The sequence below is a fragment of the Ambystoma mexicanum genome, chromosome 7q, assembly GCF_040938575.1.
Source record: "Ambystoma mexicanum isolate Mex_15411 chromosome 7q, UKY_AmexF1_1, whole genome shotgun sequence".
Classification (NCBI taxonomy): domain Eukaryota; kingdom Metazoa; phylum Chordata; class Amphibia; order Caudata; family Ambystomatidae; genus Ambystoma; species Ambystoma mexicanum.
The window spans coordinates 116,078,451-116,099,640 of NC_090941.1; positions in this window are offsets into that span (position 1 = coordinate 116,078,451).

The following is a 21,190-nucleotide window of genomic DNA, read 5'->3' on the forward strand; positions in this document are numbered from 1 at the left end:
TGGTGGGAGACATGAGTGGGGGCCTGGTGGAGGCTGCCCCTGGTGGCTGGGGGGTGGGGGTGGTGGTAGACATGGGTGGGGGCCTGGTGGAGGCTGCCCCTGCACTGCTGGGGGGTGGGGGTAATAGGGGACATGAGTGGGGGCCTGGTGGAGGCTGCCCCTGCACTGCTGGGGGGTGGGGGTGGTGGGAGACATGAGTGGGGGCCTGTTGGAGGCTGCCCCTGCACTGCTGGGGGGTGGGGGTGGTGGGAGACATGAGTGGGGGCCTGGTGGAGGCTGCCCCTGGTGGCTGGGGGGTGGGGGTGGTGGTAGACATGGGTGGGGGCCTGGTGGAGGCTGCCCCTGCACTGCTGGGGGGTGGCGGTAATAGGGGACATGAGTGGGGGCCTGGTGGAGGCTGCCCCTGCACTGCTGGGGGGTGGGGGTGGTGGTGGACATGGGTGGGGGGCTGGTGGTGGCTGCCCCTGCACTGCTGGGGGGTGGGGGTGGTGGGAGACATGCATTGTTGATCAGTAGTGCAAGGTGACATGTGGGTTGGCTGGGGGGCATGCCCATGGTGGATGGGCTGCGTGCGGGACATGAGCAGGGGTGCAGGGTAGTCCCCTGTGGTGTGGGCTGCCTGCAGGGGCCGTGGAGGTTGTAGAGCGAACACCTGGGAGGACCCACACGGCCAATTCACGTGTAGTACTCCCCAGAACCCCTGAAATACACGTACCCTGCTGAAATCGCATGTGGAACTTCCCGCGCACCCCTGAAATACACGTACCCTGCTCGCACGGGGCAATCGCGTGTGGAACTTCCCACGCACCCCTGAAATACACGTACCCTGCTCGCACGGGGCCAATCGCGTGTGGAACTTCCCTCGCTCCCCTGAAATACACGTACCCTGCTGTAATCGCGTGTGGAACTTCCCGCGCACCCCTGGAATACACGTACCCTGCTCGCACGGGGCCAATCGCGTGTGGAACTTCCCGCGCACCCATGAAATACACATGCCCTGCTGAAATCGCGTGTGGAACTTCCCGCGCACCCCTGGAATACACGTACCCTGCTCGCATGGTGCCAATCGCGTGTGGAACTTCCCGCGCACCCCTGAAATACACATACCCTGCTGAAATCGCGTGTGGAACTTCCCGCGCACCCCTGAAATACACGTACCCTGCTGGAATCGCGTGTGATACTTCCCACGAACCCCTGTTATACACGTTCCCCGCTTGGCGTTTGCTGTTTGCCAGCCCTGTGAACTGGTCCAGGGTTAGCGCAGCCCTGTGCGATTATTTGGGGATTTTGAAGGCTTTTCCTTGCGCGAGGGCGTTCTTGGGGGCGTAACTGGCACTGCTGCAGGGTCGCTGCGCCACGCTGCGCCACGGCTGGTTTTGGATGCGAAAATCCATGAATACGCTGTGCATGGAAATCGATTTTAGCGCACGCGGCTGGCACAGACATTCGCACGGGCATGCTGTGCGCCAGTCGCGTGTGCCACTTTTGTGCGATTTTCTATGAATTACCCTCCTAATATTCTATACTGACAACATTTAAAATAAACAGGTAGTGTGCACAAAAATAATAACTAGGAAAAAAGAATACTCTAAATGAATGAAAAACAATAGAAGAGCAATCAAAATGGCAAAATGACAAGCCCAGAGCACCGTGTCCTGAAATAATGACTCTCGAAACTTTTGGGAAATGGAAAAACCAGCAATTTTATATATACTGATGCTGGCAGGTGCATCAAAAACCGACTGAGTAAAATATATAACTGACTTAATAGGTCATAATATTCCAACAGATTTGCTCATAGATTTCTTCAAAATCGAGTGGGCATTCACCCTTAGTAAGGCAGGATTATCGGCAATAATAGTATCCTTAAAGATCTCTCATGCTCCCGGCCCAGACGGGGTAGGTAATGCCATTTTAAAGTGCAATCCATGTTGGTAGACTTTAAAATGATTCACCTTATTTAAAGTTATTGGGCATCTGACTTGTATTCCTGCAATTTGGCGTGAATGCATAGCGGTTCCAGTTAAAAAAGGGCCCGTGCAACAACCCTGTTAACTATCGAATCTTGGCCATCCTAGACGTGTCGGCTAAGATTTATGCATGGGTCCTGCTGCTGCTGGAACAAGACATTTGGGCTTCTACCTGTAAAAGTAGCCCGTTACAACAGACAGGTTTTCGCAAAGGAAGGAGTACTATGACCAATCTCTTAGCATTAGGTTCTATTGATTGAAGCAGCTTGGTATAGTAAAGAACAGACCACTTAAGCACAGGGGCATAGGAGACACATAAAATCTGGGAGGGACAGGGGACATCTTGGGGACTTTGCTATATTTATTTATTTAGTTATTGTGTTTTAGTCAAAGAACTCGACTTTTCACAAAATTAGAATTAAAATAGCAGTACGTATTAAATTACAAATATCACTGTATAAAACAAGAGACAAGAAGAAAAGAAAACAGAAGAAAATTGAAGGATGCAGCAGCAAAGAACATGTCTTTGTATGTTGCATTTCTGGATTTTTCATCTGACTAAAGAGAGAGGAAATAACAATTACTTCCAGTGGGCCACAGTTAGGATGCCAGCTCGTTAAGAGGCAGATCACCTGTAAGTGGACTCCTGCCAAATAAAGGAGTTGAAGCCTTTTCTGCCAACTGCAAGTTGCTACTTTCTTTGTGTGGGGCAAGGAGACGTGTGTGTCTCTTGGAATGGAAAGATGGGGGTTTCAAAGAAAGAGCAAATCTTGTTTGTACCTCTGAGTAAGCCCTGTTATGGGAGTAGAAGTACCAGATGTGTGATGTTGCTGCTTTAACTGTCCTCCGGGGGGGAGGTACAGCAAACAAGGAGGATGAGTGATCGCAAGCCCACCCCCTTATAAGCAATCCTCAGGCCTGCCTTTGTTATTCTGAATGCAGAGCTGAACTCTGTTCCTTTCTCATTTAACATTTGCTGCAAAGCCTGATCTATTTGATTCTCTCATTTGTTAGTAGGATGGCAGAGCATGGGTCCTCTGCCCTGTTACATTATTCAAAGAGCCCCTCTGGCCTTTCTTTGCCTCTTCCTTGTCTCACTACTTGCTTGCTTAATACATACCTCCTTGCTTGAACACTCAATATATTCTCCCTAACACAGCAAAGGCAGCTGCAGTCTGTCTTAACTTTTATTTGTTCCGTGCCTTGAATTGGCCTCTTATTTCCGCTTTTCTGTCTGCAGGGGAAAGGCATTTGCCAGTCACTGCCATGATGGTTCTACCTGGCCATAAGAGGGCAAAAACTAGCCAATATTGGAAGAAGATTGCATATTATGCCAGACGCTGGCAACTGCCTTCCTAATGCCTACACAAGAGACACAACTCTTGCCTTTGTTTCTAACAGTAATTCAGTGGACGAAGAAACGCGAGAAGACACATATTGCTTATAAATGAAGGGGATGATGTCACACTTGGTCAAGATATTTTGATCACGCCAGGAGCTAATTTCCAGCTGCAATTAAGCGATTACCTTTTAGTCTTCTGGCTTTAAATAAGGTAGTATCACCTGGAAAGCACAGGGTTGCTCAACAGGGTTCACTGAGCACAAGGGGTACCCTACTCGTCGGCATGGATGATTGGAGGGCGTTCCTGCCCTGGTTTAGATCCTGGCCCCTACAGCCATGATGGGGGAGGGGCCTATTACTTTTGGTTGTACGTACCCTTTGAGGGTGGGCAGACATTGCCTCCTGCTTTAGCCCACTAATAGCTCTGCTTTGCAACTTTATCACACATACCTTTCAGGTGGCATGTAACTCAATGCTACTAATGTTATCCGCCTCAGAATTCTGGAATCCTTTGCCACATCAACTAGGGTACAGACTTGCCACCTCAGACTTACCCGTGTCTGAGTCGACATCTGTCGCCCTGTGGGGAAGACACACACAGAAAGAGCAGGGCACAGTGCCTTTGTGGGTTTTTCACACTTCTTCCTCGGGTGGGCACAATTCACTCCGCAGAGAAAGTGACACATGCTGGGCAACATTCTCCCACTTTGGCTATGTCACCCAAATTGCCCATTTGAAATACCTATCGACTTATTATTGCGCAATCCACACTGATGGGTTTCAGCACCTGCTTAAAGCGAGATGGCAATTATGGGTATTTGCCAACGCACTCAAGAAGCACAGGACACCCTCTTACCAGCGACATGCCATGCTCACTCATTCTGATCACGAATTGGCATTTATCTGGGGTTATGTTAAATGTATTTACTTATTTATTACATGTGTAGCATCACGCAAAACCCACAAGCATCAAGGCGCAAAGTAAACTGCATGGAGTGGACCACTTCCATTGGCGCACGTTTTTACTTTTCCGCCACAAAATGGAAGATTTTAGCATAAAAGGCAGGTGAAATCAAATTGCTTTTCCACTTTCGAAGAGTGTAAATACCTCACGCAAATAACGATTTTGCTGGCAGAATTGACAATGGCTTCCTCTGGACTCCGCCCGCTTTTACCAGGTTTCATTTCCAAGCAGATCCCAGAGGAATCCCTTTCTTTATTTCCAGCATGAGACTCCATGCTGGCAGTAAGGCCGCATTTGTCTGGTGGAGCGGGAAATACAGGGGGCCCTGGTGTGTTCACTCGGCTCCCGAACTCCACCCAGAAAATGCACAAAAATCTGGCCAAATAGAAAAAGCGACAGTAATAAAGATTAATGCATTCACTCTGCCTATTTTCCCACCGGAAGATTAAGCCAGGTGCTGAACACAGGTGTTACATATTCCGGTGCACAATCTGCATTTGGAGAATTAACTAACTGAGCTACCTTACAAATGATATCTCCTCTGGGGCTTTACCGCCTTAGCCCCTTAACTGTCATGGGTATTTCCCCCCAGTGCCAAGGCCTTTTTTGGTGATTTCGGTATGTCTCCATTCAATCCCTTGTAACTTCTTTGTTACATGAGATATCTCAGCCAAAGTTGGCCCCTTTATTCCCACATGTAGGCGGTCGTAACGCCACCCAGGAATCCTAGTTTGCTGTAGGTGGGTGAGAGAAAATAACCAAAAAGGAGAACATTTGGGTTTTTTTCAGAAAATGCCAATAAAATGTTGTACAAAGAAGCCTGTGGTGTTTTCCTTGTAAGAGCTAGGAACAAATGGTTTGCTGTGCTGGATTCGCCATTCATTTTCTAGGCTTTCAAGAACATATTGAGTGGAAACCAAAAGAACATATTTTGATATGCTAATCAGCCATTTTGTGAGAGGAAGGCGATTCTGGCGTTTTTTGTCCAATAGGACATGCGTGGACGGAATGGAAGAAAAGGGTAGGAAAGCTGAATGGGAAGCCAGAAAGGCATACATTTCTGGAAAGTAGACAATATTCCAAGTTTAGGAAGGAGTGATTTGCACAGGTCAGGCAACAACTATGTAGCGAAAGATTCCATAGTTTGCAGGGAAATCGAGAAAATGACAGACAAAAAGCATAATTTCTGCACATTTCACTCTGGTCACCCACCGAAACACGCAGCCAACAACACATGGCCTACCTTCCCACATTCCCACAGGTTTCCCGATGAAAACGGTACCTCACATGTGTGGGTGCACCTACCTGGGTGCAAAGGGAAAAGCCTAAAACAATGGTAACCCCAAGTATTTTCGCACAGCAGATTTTCAGAAATTTTGCTCATGTGGACGACCTACAGATTTGGGCCTAGGGTGTCGAAGCCAGGAAGGAAAACAGGGAACCCCATGCATTTCCGAAAAGAAGACACCCATGGGAATCCACAGAGGTCTGACTTGCGTGAATCGCCCCATAATTTATGACCCACAATCCCTGGCAAAGTCTGAAATTTAGTGGAAAAAACTCAATTTTCACTTTGTCTGGGATTGTCGGTAATAAATTCTGGGGCGATTCACGCAAGTCAGACCTCTGTGGATTCCCACTGGTGTCCTATTTTCGGAAATACATGGGACACCCAGTTTTCCTTCGTGGCTTCGACACCCTAAGCCCAAATCAGTAGGTTGTCTCCCCAAACCCTTTGGGGGTTACCAGTGGTTTAGCCTTTTCCCTTTGCGCCCAGGTAGGTGCACCCACACATGTGAGGTACCGTTTACATTGGAACACCTGTGGGTACGCGGGAAGGTAGGACATGTGGTGTTGGCAGCGTGTTTCGGTGGGTGGCAAGATGGAAATGTCTGAAAATTGTATTTTTTTCACCAAATTTCAGACTTTGCCGGGGATTGTGGGTAATACATTCTGGGGCGATTCGCACAAGTCAGACCTCTGTGGATTCCAACGGGTGTCCTCTTTTTGGAAATGCATGGGGTTCTCTGTTTTCCTTGGTGACTTCGACACCCTAGGCCCAAATCTGTATGTTGTCCACATGAGCAAAATCTGCTCTGCCGAAAGGCTTGGGGTTACCAGTGGGTTAGCCTTTTCCCTTTGCGTGCAGGTAGGTGCACCCACACATGTGAGGTACCGTTTTTATTGGGACCCCTATTTAATCACTGAGCTCGCCACCATGCCATAATGAACCCAGGCCCTAGAATGTTAATCAAGAACCTTAATCTTTTACAACAAGGGCCAGGGGATGCCTATTTCACTCAGCGATGTCCACAGGCAATTCCTGTCCCCGTGGTCAAAGGTGGAGCACAAATCCACGAAGGACTCTTAGACAGGAACGCCCAGAATTTTTACATATTTGGGCAGAATCAAATAAACAGTTAACTTGAAAAATTATCCCCATCCCTGGCCTAGATGCAAATTGAGTGTCTGAGAACACATTGCTGTCCTGCACCCATTCTTCAAGTTTTTTTTAGGAAGACTCCTGCAAAAAGCCTTGATGAACCATTGAGTAAAGTAACCAGACAATAGGCACATGGGTCAGCTACATTCCCCTTTTTAAATATAGATACTATGATTCTAGTGTACCAACTTGATGGCGGCATGTTCATGCAGATGAGTGCATTGAAAAATAGTACCAGAACCGGTATCCATATTTCAGGCTTGCTTCCAAAGATGTCATTCGGTACCCCATCAAACACCAGTGATTTGTAGGGCTTTTGTCTAGTTATCACATATTGCACCTCTTCCACGGTAAACACACCCAGCAATTCCATGGTCCCCAAGTGTCCTGACTATAATATATCTGGGCTACCAGTTTCACAAAGATAAAGAACCAGGAAGTGATCTATGCATGCCTTTTCTGAAATGTGGATCTCTGAAGCTCCTTAAATCCCAGATGCAGTTTTTGGAGTTCCTTGACACAATGGACCAACCAACAGTCCTTGGTATTATTCTGGCCTACCACGGCTGTAAACCAGTCCCACTTCTCCTTCACAATCTCGTTTCATCTTCTTGCCAATTATTTTTTAAAGTCATGTCGCCTTTGTCTGATGTCACTAATATATGGGTGCTGACATTTTAAGGTGAGCATTAAAGCTTTCCTTCTGTCCTTGCAAGGTTGGGAGAGCCAGGTCCTCCTTAGTCTATTGGTACTCTTTATATCATTATGTGGTGCTCTTAAGATCTTACCACGCTGTGTCATTTTAAGGGAGAAAGAATCTAAAATCACGTCTGGATTATTCTGAAGTTGCGAACAAGTAGATAGCTCCTCTATACAGGACTCTATGAGTCAGCTTCTGTAGAGAAGCTTAATTTGCATTTGTCCACCTAACTACCCTGAATCCTCTTTTCAAGAAGTTATTTCAGAAGACTAGAGTTTGTAGGAGGAGATGTTCCCCGATCTAATGTCCAAGTGAGTACAAGAGGATTGTGGTCACTTTCAGTACTCTCAAAGTTTTTAAAACCTCAAATGTTTACCCACCATTGGATGGGTATCAATATGTAGTCAATTATCCTCGTAAATCACCTGTTAACAAAAGTAACATTACCTGAAGAAGGAGAAGTGGTCCTCCCATTTACTTCTCTGAAACCTGTCTCAAGTAGTATCTACTGCATAGGTAAAACACTATCTGAGGTGAATGGATCCGCCAAAGTAGGCTTTGATAGTTGCAAGGCTGCCTTCTCTTCACAAGAGGTCCTCCCTGTGACGATGTGTATATTAAAATCACCATCCACGATAATGGGGTAGTTGGACTCTGCATCCAAATTTAAGTTCATAATGTCTGTAAGTAGATTAAAAAGACCAAGAGACACCTTTCCTGTTTTGTTATTATAAACCATTTCCCAGGCCAAGTTCCTGTCCGCCTTTCAGGTTTGGGCGGATAAAAAGAAGATTTGGATCCGACCTCATGGAACAGATTTTAGATATTGCTGGACTAGTTGAAAGGTAGATAGCAAGTCTACCAGAGAACCTGTTTTTAGAACGAAGTCTGACAGCGGGGACTGAAAAAGCATAAATTCACGTATGTGTACCAGGTTAATGGCTCAGGTTTCTTGGAACATAAGAATCTAGTGTTGAAATTCCACCAATCAGGGTTGCTGGGCCTCCCCTTAAGGCCGGGAATGTTCCAAGCCATAATGTGTAATGTATCTGCCTCTTCCCTCTTGCTACTCTCTTACGTCATACCAAAGGTGGCTCCTGACATTTTGCCGACCATGGTCAGGGCAGTGCCTATTTTACTTTAAGTGAACCTATAGTCATAAGTTGACAATGTTTTGCCCTCCATAAATGGTGTAGTATCTTGTTTAGGTAAAGAGCATACTGGCCTTAAAGCGGGGAGAATCATTTTACAGAGGAAAGAGGTTGGGCACTCCAGTAAATCTAGCTTGTGTAGAGATTCAAGATATGCAAACTTTTTAATATGCTGGAAGTTTGTGCTTTTATCTCATGTTTGTGCCCTTGTGAACAATTTACCGACTTTCCTGGGGCTGAGAGGTTGAGTGGCCCGGATTGGTAACAGTCCCTCCAACCAAGGAGGTGTATAGAAGAAACCCAGTGATACTAGGCCTATGTGGGAATGACTCTGTCGTTCTTGGTTTCCCTTTCATAGTATCTTTCTAACCAAGGTGGGATTTTTAAAATGTGATGCAATCCCACAAAATGCTTTTCCTGTTCGGGCCTACCCAGTTGGACCTTTTGATGATTGATCAGGAGATATAGCCCCCTATATATGATGAATCCACAAGTCGACTTGATGAAATTTGTCTCCTCGTTCGGAAGTGAGATAGTATTCTCTGATTTTGGGTCGTGCAGCTTGGGTACGTTTGTAAGCACCACCACCAGTAGCACCTCTTGGGGGGGTAGATTGAGGGAGAAGTGAGCTTGACTTTCTGAGGATGGAATCCTCTCCCTCCGTATTCCCATTTCCTGTGCCTGTTCCCCGCCCCTCTTCCCGATTGTATACCTCTATCATATTTCAGTTTCCCCACCGAGTCTGTAAGGCCTATGATATTTGTGTCCCTCTTGTGTTGGGCTGGAGTCAGTTTGGCAACATTACCTAATGGTTTCCCAACTTCATTGGTAACTTCGGGATCCCTTTTACCACAATGCTGTCTCTCTGAATGCATAATGTGAGTCGCTGGTTCTATAGACCTGTTCTGCTAAAGCCCCATCACCTTATCCATGTTTAATTTGATTCTCTTAAAAGTCTCATTTGATGTTTAGGATTTGGCTCTTCATTAGAACAAGCCTTTTCCCATAGGTGTATTCAGGATAAGTTTATTTTAGTGAGAGAGTGTTTGCTAGGTTAAGATGGCTACTCTGGCCATCATGTGCATGAAGTGGTGTAAATTATGATGGCATAGTCATGCTCACTAAAGCATTTGCTGAATTAAGATACTACCCTTGACATCCCTTTTATGAGTTAGTTTGGTGTCTAATGGGGTAGTCATAGGTTTGTACCTGGATGTTCCCTGGTGCCCCTTCCCTGGTTGCACAACAAGGTCTGAGTGGTGAAGTCCCTGAGCAGACATGTTCAAGGGCAGCATGGGACCAACATCTAGTGTTTCTCTTTTAGTGATACAATTCTCAGCTTGTGTAATTTGGGCTTCCAGAGCGGAGACAGTCTATTTGAGGAAAAGTTCAAATGTGCTGCCATCTTTCCCCAAAGTTCCAAAAGTTCTGTTATTGGATCACCCTCCATTGTGGATGTGTACTTGTATGGGTTCCTCCTGGGGAATATGAGATTTTTGGCTTTTTCTTCCCCATCCCTCTACCCCCTCCTTGCTGGTCTGTCATTTTTTACTTAGCCTTCCAGACTCTAATAGTTCATGTACGAATGAGGAGTCTGATATTAATACCCAGCCTCAAAAACTAGAGAGGAACAAATATGTTTTCGGCCAGTCTCAAATAATATGGGCAGCTATGTGGAGTAATTACTAACTATAAGCTTACAGGGGGGCGTGGCTAACTTGCCATGTAAGAAAACGTGCCTGATGAGAGCTGCTCCAAAGATCCGACATCGATCTGAAATAACAAGCACTAAAAATGGACAATCCACTCTAGTAATGGAAACATGAGCGTGTGAACAGATGCCCTGCCACTACTTGAAATATTGAGCAGATTGTGTGTGCAGCGGAGGTGAAATTGACATTGAAACGTTCGGTGGCCCCGTGACAAAGTATCCAAAATGGCGGATAACAAAGGGCGAGCGGCCGTGAACGCAGGATCAGCAGAATAGACCCAGGCGCGGCGGGAACAAAAATACATTGTTGCCGGGACTGTGTTTGGACCCCTGCCGCCCGGAACGGTGAGCGGCGACTGGGGACGAGGATGCGCTACCGTGTGGAGATCGGGGGAGCGGGTAAACCCAGGCTGTGAGCGCGGTGCAGAGTAAGTGGGGGGCCGGTGGCTGGAGCCTGCGCGGCCCCACCCAGCTGCGTGGGGATATCGTGCGAGTGGCTTCCTGCCTCCCACGAGGGGCGACAAGTAGAAGGAGCTGGTGCCGCACTACAAAGACGGAAGTGTGGCGATGGCCCGGGCAGCGAACAGCTGCCGAGAGTAATGAACACAGGAACAGAGGTCCCATGTATGAGTGCCGGGCGCCACATAAATATACAGGAGCACCCGTGTGTGTGAGATTGCGGAGATAAGACTCGCTGAGTCCAGCGATTCTTTAGGTGCTGGACCAACTGGACATTATTTTTTCGTTTTCTGCATGATAAGCAGAAAGATGGGCTACCGTCTTGAAACGAAGCGCCTGTGAGAATGCGGTGCAGAGGCCTGCTGCCTCCAATGATCAGCAGCAATTAAACCGCATGAAGAGAGGAGCTACCATATCGAAAACGAAGCGCTACCATCATGCAATGAAGGCACCGGCGCTCGTGAGAATGAGGTGCAGAGGCTTGCTGCCTTCAATGATCAGCAGCAATTAAACAGCACGAAGAAGGGTCCGGCGCTGCTTGCCAGACACTTCTCCCACACGACAGGCAGAATTGAAAGGGGAATAACTAGAACGAAGTGCTGCTAACAAGCAAAGGGGGGCTATCTTTGGCATAAGCACATGAGGGACTTGGAGTTTGGGGCCGGAAACTAACTGTTGCAGCCATTAGACATGAAAGATGCCCATGGAGCACATAATATAAATGGATTGTACCACTGTGCTCATAAAGTAAAAGAGTAGGAGGCAGAGGAAGAGGGGAGGCCTTCCCGCTCCATCTGGACATACGACGGCGTGGCTTCTGCGTCACACATACCCCCGAGGCATCGGGCGGAGGAGGATAGCCTGCAAAACGCAAGGCCTGCGCATCAAGAGCTGATACTGGAAAGCACAAAATACGAAATTGCGCTGGGTGGCAGATAAGCCAATTGGAACGTGGGAGGACATAACCCACTCGAGCATATAGCTCAGCGCACAAAATCCAGGCGGGACACCCCGAGACAACAGCCAGGACCAGTAGTGACCCGCGGACATCATGGCGAAACAGAATAACAGAATTGCTATGCCACGGACGGAGCGGCGTGGGTCATTTATCGGAGATCATTAGATGGCGGGGAGAGTGATCAAAAACAAGAGCAAACAACCCACGATGGATGCGTTTGCTAAGACACAGCAGTCTCCAACGACGCCGGCGCAGGCGGGCGCAAGTGGGCCCACGGAAAGCTCCCCGAGGACTGAAAACCACCAGATATCGGCAGCCATAACGGAACTAAGAGATTCTTGGGGGATAGCAATGGCGGAGTTAAGGACCTCCTTGGAGGCTAAAATAGACGCGGTGGGGATAGATGTCAACCTGCTGCGACAAGATGTCAGGGCGCTGGCAGACAGAACGAGCAGCCTGGAAAGTGCGGTCAAAACCAACACGACAACCAGCACTGATAATGCTAAGGAGGTTCACATATTGAAGCAGCAGGTGGCTAACCTGGAGAACCGTGCGGAGGAGGCCGAAGGGAGAGCGAGAAGGAACAACATTCGTGTGGTTGGTCTGCCGGAAGGAGAAGAAGGCCAGGACCCCACGGACTATGTGGAGAATATGATCCTGCAGGAAATAGGAGCGGACAAACTCTCACAAGGATTCACAGTGGAGTGAGCACATAGAGCCCTCATGAGGAAACCGAAACCCGGAGCCCCTCCCCGCGCAATAATTGCCAAGATTTTGAACTATAAAGATCGTGAGAAGATTTTGGAGTATTTCAGGATAGGGGGAACAATAGACAGAGACTCGGCTACTATTACAGCTTATCCTGATTATACAATGCTGGTCCAGAGGCAGAGGTATAGCTATGCAGCGGTGAAGAGAAGGCTGCTCACAGCTGGCCTCAAATATATGCTTCTGTACCCTGCAAGATTGCAAGTGTTGCACAAGAGTTGAATGTTTTTCTTTGACACACCAGAGGAAGCTGCTACATGGTTGGACCTACAGGGCTGCCCGGAACAAGATGCTGAACGGGCCCAAGGAGAACAAAATAAGTGTCTAAGACACTCTATGCATACCGGTATATCACGCTGTGAGGTATCCCAGTAGAGACTTGATGGAGACATTACTAGATGAGCAGGGATGGGTAGTGTGGAAGCCAGGTTAAGATATCCCTGATTGTATTGATGTGCATTGGACTGGAATATAGAGCCTTGAATATATGAGCAAATTGGATATTAGTATGTGGTTGAATTGCAGCAAATAGGAGCGGCAGAACACAGGCACTTTACCCCCCCAAGTTGTAGTAGAAGTAGCAGGATAGCCATTAGGGCTACCTTACGCTGCTGAGCTTCGAGTGCAGGCTATTGCCAGAAAGTGCTAAATGCGGGGGTGCCTGAGATCCAGGGATGGAGCTAGGCAACAGTTGGGGGGGTAAAGTTGGGGAAGGGAAGGGAAAGGTGGCGGGATGGAAATGGGGAGGGGAGTTTGGGGTGTTTGTAGTTAAGGGAAGTTTGAACTGGGGAACGAGCCTATATAGACTGCGACGGAAAGGGGATATGGACTGCACCGATGGGATGGGAATGGGAACGCTAATGGGCCATGGGAAACCTTAAAATAATTACATGGAATGTCAGGGGGCTCAATAGTTATTTAAAGAGGAACAAGGTTATGTTGTACCTGCGCAGACAAAAGATAGATATTGCACTGTTGCAGGAGACTCACCTGACACGGGAAAAGTTGGAGATAGTGGCGAAAATATAGAAGGGGGTTGTGGCGGGCTCACCATATTCTGCTTACGCTAGAGGAGTGCTCATCTGGGTGGCGCCGCATGTCCCATTTCACTTGTTGCAGGAAACTGCGGAAACGGATGGGAGGATGGTCATATTGAAAGGATTGGTGGAGAATAGGGAGATAAGCATTGTAAATACATACGCCCCCAATCAGAATACGGCAGCATACTTCAGAACTCTGAGTACTAATCTTAGCATGTGTATGGGGAGTGCGGTGATCTGGGGGGGGGGGGCTTTAACTGTGTATTAAATCCCAGGATGGATAGATCAGATGGGAAGATTGATAGACCCGCCCCAGCGGCCAAAGCGCTGCAGACGTTCCTAGACGACTTTGGTCTGACGGATGTGTGGAGAATGAGACACCCCTAAGAAAGGCAATACTCGCACTATTCCGCCCCGCAGCAGTTGCATACGATGCTGGACTATGTCTTTGCCACGTCAGAGGTAATAACAGAGATTACGCAAGCAGAATATAAGGCGAGGGTCCTCTCGGACCACTCGCCCCTGGATCTTGGCTGGCAATATTGCCCCCCGAGAGCAAGGATCCCGACGTGGCATCTCCGGGCAGAGGCGCTTAAAGATCCCTTTTTTAGGGAAGACATAAGAGAGGAGATTCTAAACTATTTTGAGGTGAATACGGGTAGTGTGGACTCGGCGAGCACGCTATGGGAAGCCTTCAAGGTAGTGATGCGAGGCGTAGCCATAACAAAATCTAGGCCTACAAGGTGGGATCCTGGGCGATCAACAGGAAACAGAAAGGGAATTGGAAAAGGCACTGAGGGGGAGAGATGACACAGAGAGACATGGAGCTGATACTTAAACTACAGCAGACATGTGCGGAGCAATGGGACAGACTGTACAACCTTCACTATAAAAAATATATAGAGAGACAGCATGCGGGGGGAGATAAAACTGGAAGGCTTCTGGCATGGTTATACAAGAGTGAAATCCCCAGACCTACCATTAGGACGATAACGAGAGAAGATGGCAGTGTAGCTGACACTCAAGAGGGAGTTAATCAAGAGTTTGCAGATTACTACAGAGTACTATATGGGGATGAGGGTGGAAGTAGTTATGAAGAAATAACAGAAACACTAGAAGACATAGGTCTCCCTACGATAAGTGCTGAAGAAAGAGAGGAGCTAGATGCACCAATTACTTTGGAGGAGTTAGAAGAAGTGGTGAGGCAGCTGCCTACTAGTAAGACCCCGGGAGCGGACGGGTTTCCAAGTGAATTTTATAAAGTATACAGAGAGGAAGTGCTACCCCCGACGTTCGATATGTTAAATGAAGCATTTGAGGTGGGACGGCTGCCAGAGTCACTCAGAGAAGCGATCATAATACCGCTTCCCAAACCCAACAGGCCTGGGCATAGCTGTGGCTCCTACAGACCATTGTCAATGTTGAACCAGGACAGAAAGATATTGACGGCTGTCTTGGCAAGCAGACTGCGTAGAGTTATTGGCAAACTAATACACCCCGACCAGACGGGCTATGTCCCGAATAGGAACATAACTCAGAATCATAGACGACTCCATCGGGTTGTTGAATGGGGGAGCAGGAACGAGGGCGAAATGGCAATTGTGTCTTTGGACGCGGTAAAGGCCTTCGATTCCGTCAAATGGCCATGGCTGCTGGCGGCCTTGGCGAGCTATGGTATAGGGCCGGGATACATAATATGGGCAAAGATGCTATATAGTGAACCGCTGGCTAGAGTCAGAACAGGATCAGTGATATCCGAAAGGTGGCAACTAGGCAGAGGCACCATGGTCCCCTATGCTCTACATATTAGCTTTAGAGCCTTTGGCGATATACCTCAGACAACAATACGACACTATAGGCATCGAGGTGGGAGCGGAACGACACTTGATCTCCTTGTATGCAGATGACTTGCTGCTGTACCTGAGGCACCCGGAAGAAAATCTCCAGTACATCCTGGAGGTGATGGAGAGGTATGCGGGGCTGTCTGGTATAGCGGTGAATCCTCAAAAATCTAGTATTTTCCCGCTAGGCAGTTATAGGGGAATCCCGGTTAGACGGTTGCCGGTGTTGCAAACACCTTGGGCTGTTGGTACTTTCCGGTACCTTGGGATAGACGTGTACCCCACAGTGGAAGAGGAGCACAGGCATAATACTGAGGTAGCCATTGGAAAAATTAATAAGAGTATGAAATTCTGGGTGAAGTTACCTCTAGCAATGATGGGACGAGAGGCAAGCTTAAAATGGTGGTCTTACCTAGGCTCCTGCATTACTTTGGGAATATTCCATATCTGATACCCAAGAAGTTTTTCATTAAACTGAAGAGCATGTGCAGGGAGTTCCTGTGGCATGGCACCCGGAACAGGGTGGCACTATGGAAGTTGCAGAACTTTTATGAACAAGGGGAGATAAAACTGCCTAATTATGAGGTCTATTATGTAGCGAGCCAACTGCAATATATTGCCAAATGGCTCTCAGATGAAGCGACCCCTGAATCCAGGTTGTTTAGACAAGATTGTGCCCCCTTCTACTTAAAGGAGATGATCTGGCTGCCCAAGACAGAAATGAAAGAGCGCCCTAAAATGATGACGCTTGGGTGGAAGATGTGGCGCCGGGCATACCAGATGATGGAAAACCCATTCCCATGATCACTGCAGATACCGCTGGCTGCATTGGCAGGGGGAGATGAGCAGCTAAGGATGACAATTAGGAACCACTGGGAATCGGTGGGGCTGGTGACGATGGGAGATGTCTGGCGAGAGGGGACTATCATACATTTTGAAGTGCTGGGAGAGGAAACAGGGTTACACAGGTGCCAGTATATCACCTATCACAGAATGGTGCGGAGAATTAGAAGAACATGGCCCGAAACAGTACTGGAAGAGGAACCAGATGCTACCATAGACCCGATATATGATATAGTGGAAGGGGGGCATGAGATCTCTAGATTGTATGAGATGATGATGTCTAAGGTCGGGAAAGAATTAACGCAATTGAGACTAGACTGGGAAGCGGAAGTGGGAGCCCCAATAGAGGATGGGATGTGGGAACGTGCCCTGGGGTACCACAAGAAGGTGTCCAGGAATGCGAGACTAAAACAAATACAACTATATATTACGCACAGGGCATACATGACACCTCAGAGGATATCTAGGTTTGAAAACGCCAAACGACAAACTTTCCCAAATGCGATGAAGAAAAGGCTGACATGGTAACATGTTTTGGTCATGTCCTGTAATTGAGCGCTTCTGGGGTGAAGCAGCACGGAAACTAGCAGAAAGGGGTGCCATGCTTACTATAGATACAGCCTGGACCTGCTTTCTCGGGGGGACCCCAGATCGCAGAAACTTAAGCATGTCAATAAATTGAAAGATCTAGCATATGTGCTTGTCAAAAGAAGGATTGCCATGGAATGGAAGTCATGTCATAAACCACGGGTGGAGGTGTGGTGGAAAGAGTTGCAGAAGTGGGTGGAGGCGGAGACCATGGTATCGCAAGAGGCAAGCAATATAGGGGGAGAGGAAGAGATGGGAACCCTGATGGCATGGAAATCATTAATAGCAGAATTGTTTGGAACAATACAAGATCTGACAGAATCCAAGGAAAATAGGACCCCACCACGCAAATACAGGCAAATACAGAGTGTGAGGAATAAGTAGGCTCGTAAGGGGAGGTGGGATAAGGGGAGCAGTGACTGGAATTATGCAATGAACAATTGAACTGTTGATATCTGCACTGTGTGTTTGGTTTGTATTGGTTTTGTTTGTTTGAATATGCAATAAAATTGTTAAACTGTGGTTACAAAAACAATTTAGACCAGAAAATATGCATTTTAGCCATTTCACAGGGCTAGTGGAGGATACTTAGGATTCACTGGTCAGTAAAGAGGGGATTACAACATTCCCATCTCCGTTCACTCCAATCCACAATTTGCTCTAGGGATAGAAGTGGGGGCATTCTCAAATTTGGGCCTAGAGACTGTAACAAGTTCATAGACATTTTTCATGGGGAAGAGTAAAAGTCCATTAAGGAATGTCAGAAAGCGCTTTGATTATCGGATAGGGACATATTCCGTTATCAACAGCTATGGCACTGGGTTTCCGGTCCGGAGATTAGGCAGACAGTGACTAGATCCCTTACCCTTTTAAATCTATTTGGCATCACAGTGAGGTGCCAGGAATTTGATTTCCTCGCTCTATAAAATCTTGGTGGAAAACAAACAGGATAGGCAATGGCCCTACATGTCCGCCTGGGAGCCCACACTAATTAGATCCATCCAGTGACAACAATGGGAACATCGAGAGGCTGACAAGGGCAATTCAGTTTCAATGTGGGGTGAATCATGGTGCAATGGCATTGTACACCAGTTAGGCTATGGAAAATGTACTATCGTGTAGACCCTATGTGCTGGAGAAGATGCACTGAAAGGGGAGACGGGAAATATATTGTTGGTATTGCCCGATGCTGAAGGGATTTTGGGCTCTAGTGAAGGCATGCCTCCAGGGCATGTTTGGCTCTGGGTGTGAGTTGGGAGCCAAGGAATGTCTTCTTGGTGCTTAGTGGACCCGGAGAAAGCTCCATGCAGTACACCCTTATGTACAGCATATATGGTGCTACTCCTGGCTTCCAGAGGCGTTGAAAGGGGGGGCTAAGGGGGCTATAGCCCCTGGTCTTTTGGTTGTAGCCCCGGATGGAATCTCAGGAGCTACAACCAAAAGGCTAGCTAGCCCCCAGTCCCGATAGTTCCGGCATTAGAATAGACCCGGGTCTTTTCCAGATCTAACAACACCCCTGCTGGCTTCAAATGTATTGATAGCTGAAAGGTGGAAATCTAAGCAGGTCCCGACCGAACATTATTGGATATGAAAGGTTTGGAGGTTGGTGACTATTGAATGGGTCATCTACTCGATCCAAATGCAATGGGCCAAATGTCTGCAGGACTGTGGAGCAGTGCTGGACTTCCTATATGAGGACTTCAACAAGCCTGTCTGACTGCAAAACCTGAGGCTCCTTAACTTTCAATGAAAGCAGAGGCAAAGACAAAGGCAGCAGATGTCACCAAAGCTGTTGCAAGCTCGAGGCTTAGAGGTTCAGGGGGGCCAAGGAGGGGTGGGGGATGTTGGATGGTTGTTTATGTTCAAGGATGTGTTTTGAAATGCCAATAAAACATATATTTTTCACAACAAAAAAAAAACTATAGGCTTATACCTGTAAAATAAATGGGAAAACGCTGAGGATACAAGTGAAAAAGAAAATGATAAGCGCTTCAAATATGTAAATACAAATTTAATACAAGCAAGCATATCATATAACACTATCAATTAAGGAAGGAGATGTATCTGATTCTCAACTGTAATACTGAAAATAGTTAAAACTGCATGGAGTATTTGTTCAAATTACAGACCGCCCAGAAGTGTGCGCAGTCCTAACAAATTAGAATTAATGGCGGATCGTGGTTTGCATGCAGGATTAAGAGTTCTGGTGACCTCTGGGCAATAGTGATTAGGTTTGCTATGGTAGGAAAACTTGTGTATATACCATAAATAATAATCAAAACAAGTCTCTGGGCTGCTTAAACAACCCTTTAAGCGACCATCCTGTGTTTCCTCCACAGACCAAGCAGCGTGTACTGCAATGGATCTGGCACTGATGTTCAGGATACCAGTGGCACCAAAGGGGAATGCCCAACTGGCTTGTGGTGCTTTGCTCTCGTCCATCTCCCCTCCCCCTTCACAAGCCACCCATTACTTGGATGTCATGTCTGCTCTTGTTTTTAACCCTCACATCCGGTCGTTTGCTCAGTGGTCCTCCTTTCTGGCACACTGCCACCCAGTCCTGCAGGACCGCAGAAGAGTTTGTATGACATTGGTTCAGAACCCCTGCCTTAGAGGAAGCTACAAAGGATCACTGCTGTGCCGCAATGCCATGGGAGAAAGAATAATAAGTCTGAAAATCCTTGCCATTAGACCGCAGTCCACACAGACTTCACTATAGCACTTCACTGCGGCTTTGCCGTCGGCAGGATTTTTATGTTGGAAAAGCAGGTGTGGAATGCATTCTTTCCTTCACCCTTCCTAAAAAAGCCATCTGTGGACCCTTGAGTCCCAGTTAACTATCAAACTTTCTTCATTACCCCCTTCTTGGGCAAACTTCTGGAGAAGTTGGTCATCTCCCAACTAATCCTTTACACTGAATCTGTTGGTTGTCTTCACAACCACCATTCTGGTTTCAGAGCAGCCAGAGGCACGGAAACTGCTCTCCTGAACATGAACACCCGTGATGACCTGTTCTCAAGCCTTGACTCCAATTCTCCTTTTCCCCTTATTCGCCTCGATCTGTCCTCTGCCTTTGACATGGCAAATCATTCCATCCTCATGAATTGGCTGTGTGATACCCTGGGCATCATGGACTGGGCATTGGGCACAGAAGGAAGAAACATCAAATTGCAAAATACGTTACGAGCACTCACACAAAGTTCACTTTTGCTGGTGAGCTGATTCCCTCTTTCATCGATGTGCACATTTGGGGCTTATCTTCCTGAAGGTGTTCAACCTTCCACAAGCCATTTGGCTATTGTTTAAATACAGCCCGATTTGCCACTCCAAAATGGTCGACGCATCCTCATGTAGAGGAGCCATCCATTACCATCAAGCTGGCCCTCTGTGATTGGCTGCCTTTACCACCCAATAGCCAATCCTAAAGCTGGATGGCGAAAGCAGGCCACTTCAAGAAAGGCCCTGTAGTAAGGCTCCTGTCTGTGCCTGTCCGGACCTTCCTGGGCTTTGTGGGCTCCTCTACATTCTACAATCAGAAATATGCACCTTGAGGCTGGGTCCCCATCTATGCTCCCTTGGACTATGGGATCCCCCTCAGCTATCACGTGAGTGTGGACTGTTGCTGTGTTTGCCTGCTGCATCTTCCTGACTCTGTGACTGTGCCTCACCTGACAATCTCTCTAATCTATCTCAGATGGCATCTCTTCCCATACCACATGGTGATAAATACTAACTCTTTTCTACCTTCTGTGCTCACACTTTGACTGCATATCCTGCATTGTTCTGCTGATAATTAAAAAAATGATTTTAGGGGTGTGCACATCCTGCATTCTTCTGCTGCCATCTTAAACATTGATTTTACGTGTGTGCACATCCTGCATTCTTCTGCTGCCATCTTAAACATTGATTTTACGTGTGTGCACATCCTGCATTGTTCTACACTAGTTTGAAAAATATTTTAGGTGTGTGAACATCTTACATTGTTCTGCAGCTAGTTTAAAACTGTTTTTATGTGTTGTGCGTGAACTGCATTGTTCTGCTGCTGGTTAAAAATAGATTTTTGGTGTTCTACCCTGCATTTCGTGGGACTTTGCTGTCTGGCTACTCCCTCTGCCCTCCTTTCTGGTCTGTTATCTGTTCCCATACCATCTTTAGTGCCCACTGTCTCTTCGCAGTGCTGTTTGTGTCTCCCTGTGCATCTGCCCCCTTCCGCCCTACTCCTCCCACGTACCTCAGCTGCTTTGCTTGATTAAGTGTACCACACTCTGTGCCCCTCACTATGGTGCTTTCTATCTCTCCTATATTCTCTAACTGCTTCTCTATTTCCTATCCTTCACCTCTCACTAAGTCTGGCAGGAAGAAACTCGAGAAGGACATACTGGGCTCCAACCTAGTCCTGCCTATCGCTGACA